Genomic DNA, 12,435 nt, shown 5'->3' with positions numbered 1-12,435 from the left:
TAAGAGCTATGTCTTTCTCATGCAGTTACTTAAACATTTGTGGTTGCTTCAAGTGAATATTTAAGTTTCTACGACTTGATCCTTTTTCTTTTTTAGGTTTAGCCGTTTCTTTTGAATTTGCGATCAAATCCGTGTCATTGAAAGATCGAAATCCTTTGACTAGGATCCTAGTATCAGTTCATCAAGTCCGTGTCATCAAACGATCGAAACTTTTCAATTGAGATTTCGGTAATAGTTCTTCGAATCCGTGGCATCGAAGGATCGAAATCCTCCGACTCGGATTTTGATATTAGTTCATCAAGTCCATGTCATCGAAGGATCAAAATCCTCTTACTGGGTTCTCGGTATTAGTTCATCGAGTCCATGTCATTGAAGGATTGAAATCCTCTTACTGAGATCTCAGTATTGGTTTATCAAATCTATGTCATCGAAGGATCAAAATCCTTTTACTAATTAGTTACACATTTTGTAGATTGAAAGGGTAGCAAATGTTTTATTATAAAAAAATACTTCACAGGAAGAGGATTCCTCAATGAAAGAAGCTTATGCATTTGTAAAGAACAAATACATGGTAAATAGCTTGAAAACACAAGGCGTTTATATTTAATCTTTACAGGAAAAAAAAATTAGATTTCTTTTCAATATATACAGCACCTGTCATCATACCATATCAAACGAAGTAGCAAGCAGGACAAACCGAATATGCCATCAATGTTGAGAGGGGCTTCCATTAAGTGTTAAACTAAGATGGGCATTCATGAGAAGCACACACATTTTGCATGTGGAAGTTCTAGGGCCGATGAGGGGAATAAAAAATTGCTTGGCTGAAGAGTTTAATAATGTTTCGTTTCAAACGGACTCCAAGTTTGTGGAACAACTAATTCATAATGACAATTTTTTTAGGGAGGCATGTTCTAAGAAGAAAATTGATAAGCACACAAAAGACTGCATATCTTTATCGAGAGCTGTATTGCAAAAGACTCTTTGGCCACTTGGATATGTTCACCATCAAGTAAACATGGCGGCAGATTTTCTTGCGAAGTATGCAAGAATTTTAAAACAGATTCATTGGCCAGATTCAAGGGACTATGAACATTTGCAAGATGTTCATAGAATGACGTGAAGATATATATGACTAATGACATTCACTTGGGTTGAAAGGCATCCTTACAAATGACATGAGGCTGTTTCCAATCATTGGAAAGAGGTTGGATGCATGTCATGTTTACGATGTAAAAGTGCCAATGTCTGAGGTTAAAGAATTTACAACCGAAAATATGAGAAAAATGGAAAAAATGGAGAATTGGTATGATGCTATATACTTTTGAACCTCTTACTAGGATCTCGGTATTAGTTCATCAAGTTCGTGTCATCAAAGGATCGAAAGCCTCGACTGAGATCTTGGTATTAGTTCATTGAGTCCGCGTCATTAAAGGATCGAAATCCTTCGACTGGGATTTTGGTATTAGTTCATCGAATTTGTGTCGTCGAAGGATCGAAATCCTCTTACTAAGATCTTAATATTAGTTCATCAAGACCGTGTCATTGAAGGATGGAAATCCTCCGATTGAGATCTCGGTTGCTATTACAACATAAACCTGGCCGGCCAGCCCAATATCCTGTCATATGGTTCCCCCCTTTACCAGATCAAGAATCGTCCCAGGAATTGTTCCAGCAAACCCATAAATCGCGAAATTGTCTGGTGTCCTGAAGGACAATCTTGAACAATAGATGTTGATATATAAAGATGTTAAAGATGATTTTTTTTTTTTTACTGATGTGGGAGTATGGAAACCATGGTGATGGTAGGGGGTTTCTCTCATGGATGCCATTGATTGCAAGTCACCAAATTCTTACCAATTCTCGACGTGCACGTGCCATCCTTACGCAGGGGCCATGCTAATCTTCTATGTATTCAGTTCAAGTTTATTAGGTGTCCTCAAGGGACACTCTTCCATTGCTGAATGTTTAATATAAAGGTGTGGGCTGGGGCTTCTTTTACCCATGTGGGACTAAGGAAGTGGGAACTGTCGTTAAGTTTTGCCTTGCGCAAGCCTTGATAAATATATAATAGCGAACCACATAAACAAAAATGAAATAAAACTTATTTAATAGGAAAATAAAAAATCAAAAGACAACATGCTAATTTTGTATGAAAAGAATTTAAAAAAAAAAAAAAAAAGCTTCAGAAGAGAAACCCAACAATGGCATACTCACAATCGGAGTAATTTAAATAATTAAAAAAAAATTAGTAAGAAAAAACCTAGATTCTGATTAGAAAATTAGCAGTTATCTCTGATATTGTTGGCATAATACCTATTATATTTTAAAACAAATAACACCTATCTAATTTTGAATATTATAAAAAAAAAAAATACACATTAAAATCAACATTTTTTATTTTTAGGAATACAAAACAAAACGAAATCTTCATTCAACATTTAATTCAATCAAATAAATCATCTTAAATCAAGTTTAATGCTTGATTATCTCTTTGGTGTTTCAATAGCATTTTTGTTTCATTTTTACATAACAATTATATAGACTTTTAACTTCTTTTTTTTTTTTTTTTGACATAAACTTTTAACTTCTTTTGATTTCAAAAAGTAGAAAAATGCACTTCCAAAAAATGCCTAAAAATCCGAGTAAGTCACAAAAAATAAAAATAAAAAGGGATAATTATAAAAAAAGCCCCTCAAACTACAAGCCGTTTTTAAAGTAGCCCCATGAACTATCGAGTGTACTAATATGACCCCCCAAACTACCAAAGAGTGCCAACAAGACCACTTTGGTCGAAATATTCTTATAATATCCTTGCCACGTGTCATATATTCAATTAAAATAATAATAATAATAATAAAAATTCCCTAAAACATTCAAATGAATTAAAACATAAGACCATTGCTTCTAGTTTAATATATATAAATTAAAACAGGTTAAAAATTTTATTCTCATAGGAGTAGTTTAAAATGAAAGGAGTACAAAATAAAATAGCAAGAAGAAAACCTGGATTTTGATTATCAAAGTATCAATAGAAAATTAGCAGGAATCTCAGATTTAGATATTAATTCTTCAGTCCGTATCATTGAAGGATCGAAATCCTATTTCTGGGATCTCGGTATTAATTCATCAAGTTTGTGTCATTGAAGAATCGAAATCCTTTTATTGCGATCTTAGTATTAGTTCATAGAATCCGTGTTATTGAAGGATTGAAATTCTCCAACAGAAATCTCGGTGTTAGTTCATCGATTTTGTGTCATCAAATGATCAAAATCTTCTTGCTGAGATCTCGGTATTAGTTCATCGAGTTTGTATCATCAAAGGATCGAAGCCTCTGATTGAGATCTAGATATTAATTCATCAAGTCTGTGTCATCAAAGGATCGCAATCCTCCGACTGTGATCTCAATATTAGTTCATCGAGTCCATGTCATCGAAGGATCGAAATCCTCTGATGGTTTGTTATTATATATTTTTTTTTTCCTTCTTTTGCTTTCAAATGCAGATAAATTATTTCAAAAAATGTTTGAAATTTGAGTAAATAAATAAAAAAAAAAAATTAAACATTCAAATGATTTGAAAGATAAGGATTTGGCTTATGTGCTATAAAAAAAAAATTGTAGCATAGGTTCTAATTTTTTCAATGGTTAAGATCTAACTTCATTTTTTTTTTAGATGAATCAAATCTTTTATATGCAAGAACACAACATTACAACCCTCTAGTATAAAATGGAACTAGTCCAAGAAGCTAGGACACCACTTTACATCAATAAAGCAGAACAAAGAAATACCTAACAATGTAGCAAACAACAGCTACAAAACATAGAAATTAAAAGCTGCAACAAACAAATAGGCAAGCTACTACTCAGCAAATACAATATAAAATAGCTGCAAAAAAAAAAAAAAAAAAAAAAAAAAACAGCCAACAAACACTACAAACAACTGCAATAAACAGAAATCACAAGAAGGAATGCAAATTCCATCTATACACAAGACTTAAGTCTTTGGAAAAATTCTTAAACCGTCCCTTAGCCAGCACTTTGCCTCGAACCTCCCACATGATTTGCACCAGAATGGCTTCTTCAGATCGAGGGGAGTTGCCATGATGGAGATCATTACGTGCCTCCATAGATGATAAATCACTGCACCAACACAAAGTCTCCCTAAGTATGATTGAAGGGTCTTTCCACAAATCTTTTCTCTAACCCAATCCACAACTTCATCCCAACGAATAAACAGATTAGGAAACACACAAGTTGCCATAACAGCTCTCTAGATACGACGACTAAAGCTGGACCTGAAGAAGAGATGGTCTTGACATTCAATCTGACCATAGCAGAAAAGACACTCAAATTTTCCAAAAAAACCCCAACATGTCATCTTATGTTTAGTAACAAGAGCATTTCGAAAAATCAACCAATTGAAGAAAGCATGCTTAGGAATGGCCATAGAGAACCAAACCAATTTCCACTAAAATACTTCCGGTTTCTTCTCTCTCAAATTATCTCAAACTTCAGCACATGAATAGCTACCCCTACTAGAATGCCAGATAGGTTTATCAGTATCCCCAATAGTGATCTCAGGGAGTTTACTTTGTATTGCCACCAAATCCTTAGACCTAGCACTCGGCCAAAACCAATCCCCCTCAAGCAGAATAGAAGATAGCTTAGCCTCCTTAGAAAAACCAGAATCATAAACCACCTAAAAACCATATTTGTCTAACAAATACCTTGTAGGATGCCAATGGTCATTCCAAAGAAAGATTTTACTTCCATCCTCAACCTGATAATGGATAAAAGTTTTAGCAATATGCCTAAGCCTCAAAAGTTTCTTCCAACTCCAAGAACAAGACTTCGGAATAGGGACCTACCACAAACTTCTACCTTTCAACCAATTGGCCTCAATCCAGACCACCCATAATGATCCAGCTTTGGTAAATAAGCTCCAAATATGGTTTAACATTGAGGACTGATTCCAAACAACAACCCTTTTAATCCCTAAGCCACCCTCCTTCGGAAAACAAAGATTCTCCCAAGAAACTTTGGCCTTAGTCTTCACATCACTACCAAACCAAAGAAACCTATTACAGAAGAGAGAAGCTGTAGTTTTCCTGCAAAAGACAACTTCCTTACTTACCAAAATCAAACACTTAAAATATTTTCTTTTTCTTTTTTATAAAACACTTAAAACTAGATTTTGACCATTAAAAAAACTACAGCACATATGTTGTATTTTTTTTTTTACAACATCTAAGCTTGATTCAAAAGGTAATACCAGTCTTGAAGGATGCCTCAACAGTGAGCTATCTATTCAACAAATTTAGTCACTTTGCGCTGAACTTGATCACATTTACTACTTTTCCCTCGATTTTGGAACACTAACAAATATTGAACTTTGGTAAAAAGACATAAAGAAAGAATCCACCAATTAAAACATGTTAAAATATTAGACTTGTCTAATTAGGAGTAGTTTAATAAAAATAAAAACAAAAACAAAAAAAAACATAAATTCAGAATATCAAAGAATTAACAGAAAATTAACAATAATCTCTAAAATTGTTGGTGTTATACATATTTTATTTCAATACAAATAAAACTCATATAATTCTAGACAAAATGAAACAAACATATTTTTTTTATTATTATTATGAATACAAAATAAAACGAAACCTTTCACTCAACACTTAACGCAATCAAATAAATACTCACACATTAAGTTCAATGCTTAATTATCTATTTGGTGCTTCGAAAGAGTTTTGTTCCTTTTTTTTTTTGAAGAAGAAAAATCAAATAAACACACTATAATATTTTATTAGCCGACTTGAAATCCACACAATTTATTATCTTAATTCTGAGATTGCAATTTTTATCAAAGATCAACAAACATATAGACATAGTACAAATTGAAAAAAAATAAACAACATGCAAATACAGTTAATACCAAATCACAAAAGGGTTGTGCTATTCTTATCATGTAGCACAAAATATTAGTTTCATATCTATATATTGATAGCTAAATTGTATATATATATCGTTAAATTGCAACAAACGGCCAAGTTAACAATGCAAAACACAAAATTCAAACAAAAACATACTATAATCTTCCTTTAGCACACTAAAAATCCAATATATATATATATATATAAACTTAAAGCAGAATAAAGAAAATAAACATAAGAATTTACTTGGTTCGGTCTATGACCTGTGTTCACATGGAAGCTCTAAGGGCTACATTTTTCTCTTATTCATTTGATGAGTTTACAATATAAAAGACTCTATTTATAGAGCTTACATATGAAATATGAATCTAATTATCAAATCCTTTACTTTTAGGTGATTCAATTTTATCAAATTCTTAAATAAAATTATCATCAAATTTCTAAGTTTATGGTAATCCAAATATACTTTAATAAATAGGAGTGGCTAAGAGAAAAGAAAGAGAAAAGGTTAAGAAGAAGAATTACCTCGGAGTTGAATTCCTACGCTAATTGGTCCTATTTTTGTCAATATTGGACCTTAGAGAGAGATATATATTAAACCCTAATATGTTTTTAAATTTTAAATTTCGTCTCTTTATAGTTTTAGAAAGTAGTTAATTCTGACACCATTTTTGAACGTTTTAGGCAACATTTGGCAAGTGTTTGAACATGACAGAGTAGTGCGTGTGTCAGGAAATGTATTTTTTTATTTTATTTTTACATTTTTCAATAACAATCAACATCAAAACATACCAACTTTTTCTATTTTTTTATATCACATTCACACTTTTTATTACTATTCAAATAAAAAATCCACTATAATACTAAATTTTTTTTATTTTTTATACAAATTATTTTTACTTTATATCACATCTATCACTTTTTACTAATTCTAAAATTAACAACCATTTCTGCACAAGTAATTGCCAAACGAGCCCTTCAATTCTAACCAAATTGGGCCGGAAAATGGCATAATTTCCTCTTGATCCACCATTATCTAAGATGCTGCTTGCCAGTGTGGAGTGTGGACCCTTGGATGTAGTGATGAGATTTTGACAATCATGGCAATGATTCAAACGGGGAATATCTTCTACAGGCCTAGGGAGATTCAAGCCCGTCCTGCCGTGCAGATTAGAAGAGGGCCAAGTTTTTTTAGCCAAGACTAGGCCCAAGAGGGAGACCCTATGACATTAGTCACAGAGTTTAGAGAGTGCAACTTCTATCAGGTCTTAGCATAAAAGAGCTATTTTCTGCCCTCCAATAATAATATGCCACGTCAGTTTAGTACACCAGAACACATCAAAACTCTATAGGCTGAAAACACCCGATCACACCAAATTCATGAAAAAAAAAATGAAAAAATAAAATAAAAACTGAAGCTCCCCAACCCGTCAAATCTCGCCGTCAGCCGCACTACCTCTTCCCTGTCACCGGACGACTAGTCCTCCAACCACAGAGATCTGGCCACAGAGTCTCGGCGACCACTGGCTAGCCTCCAGATTCTCTTCCCCGTGACCTCCCGACACCGTCGACAGAGATCCGACCTGTGCCTCATCCTCTCTCGGGATCTCTCCCTATCATTGGTCGTTCTCCCCTCTTGCTCCTCTGGTGGTTTTCGGTAATCACATCTGGTTCGGTGATTTGGGGCTCTCGTCATTTTGGTTCAACCAAAGATGGTGAACGGCGATGTGGTCGGGGTCGAACCCGGGTCGGCCACGTGGTGGCGCGGCTTCCACCTAGGCTACGCTAGGTTTGGTTGTCTGGGTCTGGGTCAGGGTCGGTGGTCGGGGCTAGGTTTCCAACGTGAAGACGCCCATCTCTCTCCCTTGATCTCTTCATTTCACTGCAAAGAAATCAGGTGTTTTGCATCTATTTGATTTTCTTGCTTCAGGCTTACATGTCAACTTCTCATTGGCTGGCAAAAAAAGCCTAGTTTCTGGCACGACCGAATTGAAGTTATCCCCGAGTTTAGAATACTCTCAAATTATTTGTTCGAAATTTGAGATAATTCAAACAAATTATTGTAAGAGATCACTTATAAAATCCACTACCATTTATCCGGTCAAGTGAGTTCCATAAATAGTCTTGCACAATCACCTGCTCAAATTCTGTCAAATTCAAACAAATAATTTGAGAGGATCTTGATTCGAAAGATTTTTGGAGCGGTATCGATCCCATATATTATATTTGTTAATAACCCAAGTTGCTTGGCTCTCTACTATAGGGTCCATCGATCATGCATGTACAGTCCACCACCAACAACACCAATTCTCATATATGGGCATCCATCATGCAAAATTAATAAATGCGGTTAGCTTAAATTACAAATATTTCCCTATGATATAAAAAAGTATTACAGATGTTTTTGGATATGCCAAAATAACAATCTAGTCTATGTAATCAAATTTCATCAAAATACTTGACGGATTCCGTTAGTGTGCCATGTCAGCACTAATAAAATAATGACATGTATCACTCTTAATAAAAAAAATAATCATATAAATATATTAAAATTAAAAACTTCAAAACTTAAAAAATAATTTTTTAAAAAAAATAATAAAATAAAATAGAAAAGAAATAGGAAAGGGGGTGGCTACCACTACCCCCTTAGGGTAGGGGAGGGGGTGGCTCGCGGGCCACCCCTGAGCATGGGCCAAGGCCCTGAGGGTGGCGGCGTGCCACCCCCAACCACCTCTAGGATTGGCTCGTAGGCCACCCCCTCCTCCAAGGGGGTGCCAGGCAGCCACTTTCACCATGTTTTTCCTTTTTTAATAATAATAATAATAATAATAATTATTATTATTATTATTATTATTATTATTATTATTATTATTATTTAAGTTTTTAATTTTATATTTTATATTTTCTTTTATTAAGAATCACATGTGTTATCATTTTATTAATGTTGACGTGAGACACTAATAGAATTCGTCAAGTGTTTTGACAGAATTTGACTAGATGGACTAAATTGTTATTTGGGCCTATCCAGAAGACCTCTAGATTATTTTTTATACTGTATAAACAATTTATAATTTAAGTCAACTAGATGAATTAATTTTACATTTATATTTTTCCAAAATGACTGAAGAAAAATCTGGTGCATTTGTTTTATTTTCTTTTGTTGTTCTATACTGACGCGTCTATTTCTCATTGGAAGGTACAAAGTGTTGGGTTTGTGCATCATTGGTTATAGAAGTTATTCTCCAAAGAAAATACTTTTTAATATAACAAAGCTTTTGTTTTTATTAATAAGATGTTAAACTAGTATTGTATACTTTCAAACACTTGAGGCATTCCTTTGTCCAAAGCAGAGTAGAGGCAGCATATTTATGTAGAGAAAAAAATCATTTTTTTTTCTATGATCCTTCTCCATTTTTTTTTTTTTTTTTTTTTTAAAAATTATCATTAGATTTGTAATTTTGTATGGCTCATACGTGGCATTTACTGATCTAATGACGATTTTAAAAAGAGAAAAATACATATAATTCCCTCAAACTACCACCTCATTATTAGTATCTTTTCCAAACTACCAATTGTATCAATGTCCCTCCTTAAACTACAAAAAAATGTCAATGTCTCTCAAATGACAAAAATACCCTTCATAAAACTTTTAAAATAAAATTAAAATTAAAAAATTATCAAAAAAATATAGAATAACAAAAATTTATACAAAAAATAAACAAATAAAAAAACTGGTTTTTCTTCTTCTTCTTCTTTTTTTTTTTTTTAAAAAAAAAAAAAAATTTGTTTTTATAATTTTCAGTTATTTTTTTCATTTTTTTTTTTTTTAAAAAAATCGTTCTTTTTTAGTTTTTTTAATTTTCATTTTTTCTTTAATTTTCATTTTCATTTTTTTAAGGTTGTTTTTAAAAAAATATTTTTTTAACTTTTATTTATTTATTTTTCGAATTTATAAGAGCATTTTTGTCTTATTCAAAAAAATTAGGTCATTTTTGTCTTTTTGTTGCTCTTAGGGGGGGGCATTGACATTTTTTTTGTTTGTTTGAGGGGGGATATTGATACAATTATAATTTGAGAAAAACATGGACAATTGAATTGTTGTTTAAGAGTAATATGTATATTTTTGCCTTTTAAAAAATAGGATGATAGAAAAAAGATTAGGGAAGAATATATATCATGTCTCATCTATGTATGATTTTTTGTTCTGGTGTGGCATAAAAAAAAATAAAAAAAGGGTTAAAAACTGATTTCTGTTCCAAAAGTATGCGTCTAATCCACTTTCTCGTGACAAATGGACCACAACTTCCACAAGTTGAGTGTGCTTCTGAGTTTAGACGAATCTTTGTTGGAGGCAATGCAAAGTTGAAAGCAAGCAATTAAAGGTTTTGGGTAATCGTTTCTCTTGTAGAAGGGGGGACGTGTGGCATAGATCGAGGGATTCAGAATTGCAATGGTGCTACAAGGCGACATTTTCGGGTGTGGCAGGCCAATCTTGCAGGTCTAGCCCCTTCCGATCTTCACGAAACAATTTTGGTAAATCCAAACCATCGAGCAAAAAGGTGAAGTGAGGGAAATGGTCTGGCCAAGTCATTCGTAGTTGTTTTCTTTTTCTTTGTTTGTGTCTTGTTGTTGTTTCCCCTTAGCCTTTTGAGCTAATGGTGGTTTTGGTCCTTCCTGGGTTTCCCAGTGAAGGTTAGAGTCTCCCAACCCCTAGGGTTATGTGGAGTTGTTGTCCCCTCGTTGTAGATTTGGTGGGGTTGGTTGTTTGTGTTTTATTGGCAGTTTGCTTTGTGCTGATCAACCTAGTCATTACTTTTAGCCCAGAATGTGTGATCGACTCCCTATTTAAGGAAAGTTTTATGTCACTGTAGATGCATCATTCTATTTGGCAATGTCTTATTTCAAGCATTTTTGTTTGTAATGATCTGAATCTTTTGGCTCAGGTGGGGTATACACCTGGTTGGGGGTGTCTTGTGTATATCTTTATGGTGGTTTGTTATGTACCCTTCTTTTGATTAATGAAAGATTTATCTTTTCCTTCAAAAAAAAAAAAAACAACAATCATACCGTTCAAAAATAAGCAAACATATTGAAGGATTGGAATTGAAACATACTAAAATATTAGGAATGTGTTTGGAAGTACAATTTTGCAAGTTAAAAGTGCAGTTTTTAAATCAAATTGCAAAAAGTGTATTTTTTTAGAGCGTTTTAAAAAAATTATGCATTGAAAACGTAAAAATAAAAAATAAAATTGTGTTTTAAATCGCAAGCAAGGGGTGCGTTTTTAAAAACACACTATTTTATTTTGTTTCTACACCTTTCTTCTATCTTTCTGGCAAAATCCTCCGTCAACCTATATATTAAATTTGAGAAAAGTACACATACGTTTCTGATCCCTCAAACTACTACTCTATTGTTAGTGTCCCTCCAAACTACCAATTGTGTCAATTTTCTCTCCAAGCTACTAAAAAAAGGTCAATGTCCCCCTGAAACAAGCAAAAAGACAAAAATGATCTTTAAAAAAAATTAATAGGGGTAATTACCCTTTCCCCCATTAACTACCAGTCATTGTCAATATGCTCCCATGAACTGACACCTTAACTAAAAGAGAATATCCAACTACCATTTTTACGTAGTTTGCCCCCTTCCGTCAGTCAGACCCGTTAACTCGAACGATCAAAGGGCCATGTGCGCCTCACGTGCCGTCTATGCCAATTTCCTTCACATTTTGCCCTTAGCCTCGGTTGTTTAAAGACGAATATACCCTTATTAAAAAACCGGCTAGATTTCAAAAATTCCACTAATTGATTTACGTATATACCCTTAGTTTTACATGTGGAATACCTGAAATGCCCCATCCCTCTGTGTGTGAATGTCCAAACTAACCTAATTGGAGCATTGCTGCGCCGCACACTTCACTCTCTGCACTCAAAACCCTAGAAATTTTACTCGGACCTGACGCGATCTTCAAACATCAAACCGTTCCAAACCCAATAGATCTGCTACAAGTAATAGAAAAATCACTCAAGATTTTTAGCATTGTAAGTATTTTTATTTATTCTTTTGTTTTCATTAAGTTATAGCATCAAAGTTGTTGATTTCTTTTTTTTACTATTATTTGTTGGTGGTACCCATAGTTCTGCTACTCGGGATTTGGTTGTTTACTTGTTTATTGGTTTCCTTTTTGTCCGAAGTGGTCCCGTGGTGGTCACCCATTTGTCGATGTTTGGTTTGGTTTGGTTTGTTTTTGTTGTTGTTGTTGTTGTTTTTTTTTTTTTTTTTGAAGTGGTCTCATTTTTTTTTTTCCCTTCGTGTGTTGGGTTGTTGCTTTTTTCTCCTGAAGTGGTCCCCTTTGTTCCCATTTGTTTGTTGGGTGTTTTTTTTTTTTTTTGTTCCCGTGAAGTGGTCCCGAGTTGCTCTTGGAATCTATCAAACAAGTTATTCAAATGCAAATCCATACTGCCCCTATTATTAGATCTAACTGAAATTTTGAAACCC

General features: G+C 33.6%; 1 non-coding gene across 1 annotated transcript; it reads right to left on the bottom strand.

Annotated features, from left to right (window-relative positions):
- Window positions 1-1,845: 1,845 nt before the first annotated feature.
- Window positions 1,846-1,948, bottom strand: LOC133882968 (U6 spliceosomal RNA). The gene has a single exon (XR_009902782.1). It is a non-coding gene; the product is annotated as a U6 spliceosomal RNA (small nuclear RNA).
- Window positions 1,949-12,435: the final 10,487 nt, after the last annotated feature.

The sequence above is a fragment of the Alnus glutinosa genome, chromosome 11, assembly GCF_958979055.1.
Source record: "Alnus glutinosa chromosome 11, dhAlnGlut1.1, whole genome shotgun sequence".
Taxonomy (NCBI): domain Eukaryota; kingdom Viridiplantae; phylum Streptophyta; class Magnoliopsida; order Fagales; family Betulaceae; genus Alnus; species Alnus glutinosa.
This window is presented reverse-complemented; position numbering and strand designations above follow the sequence as displayed.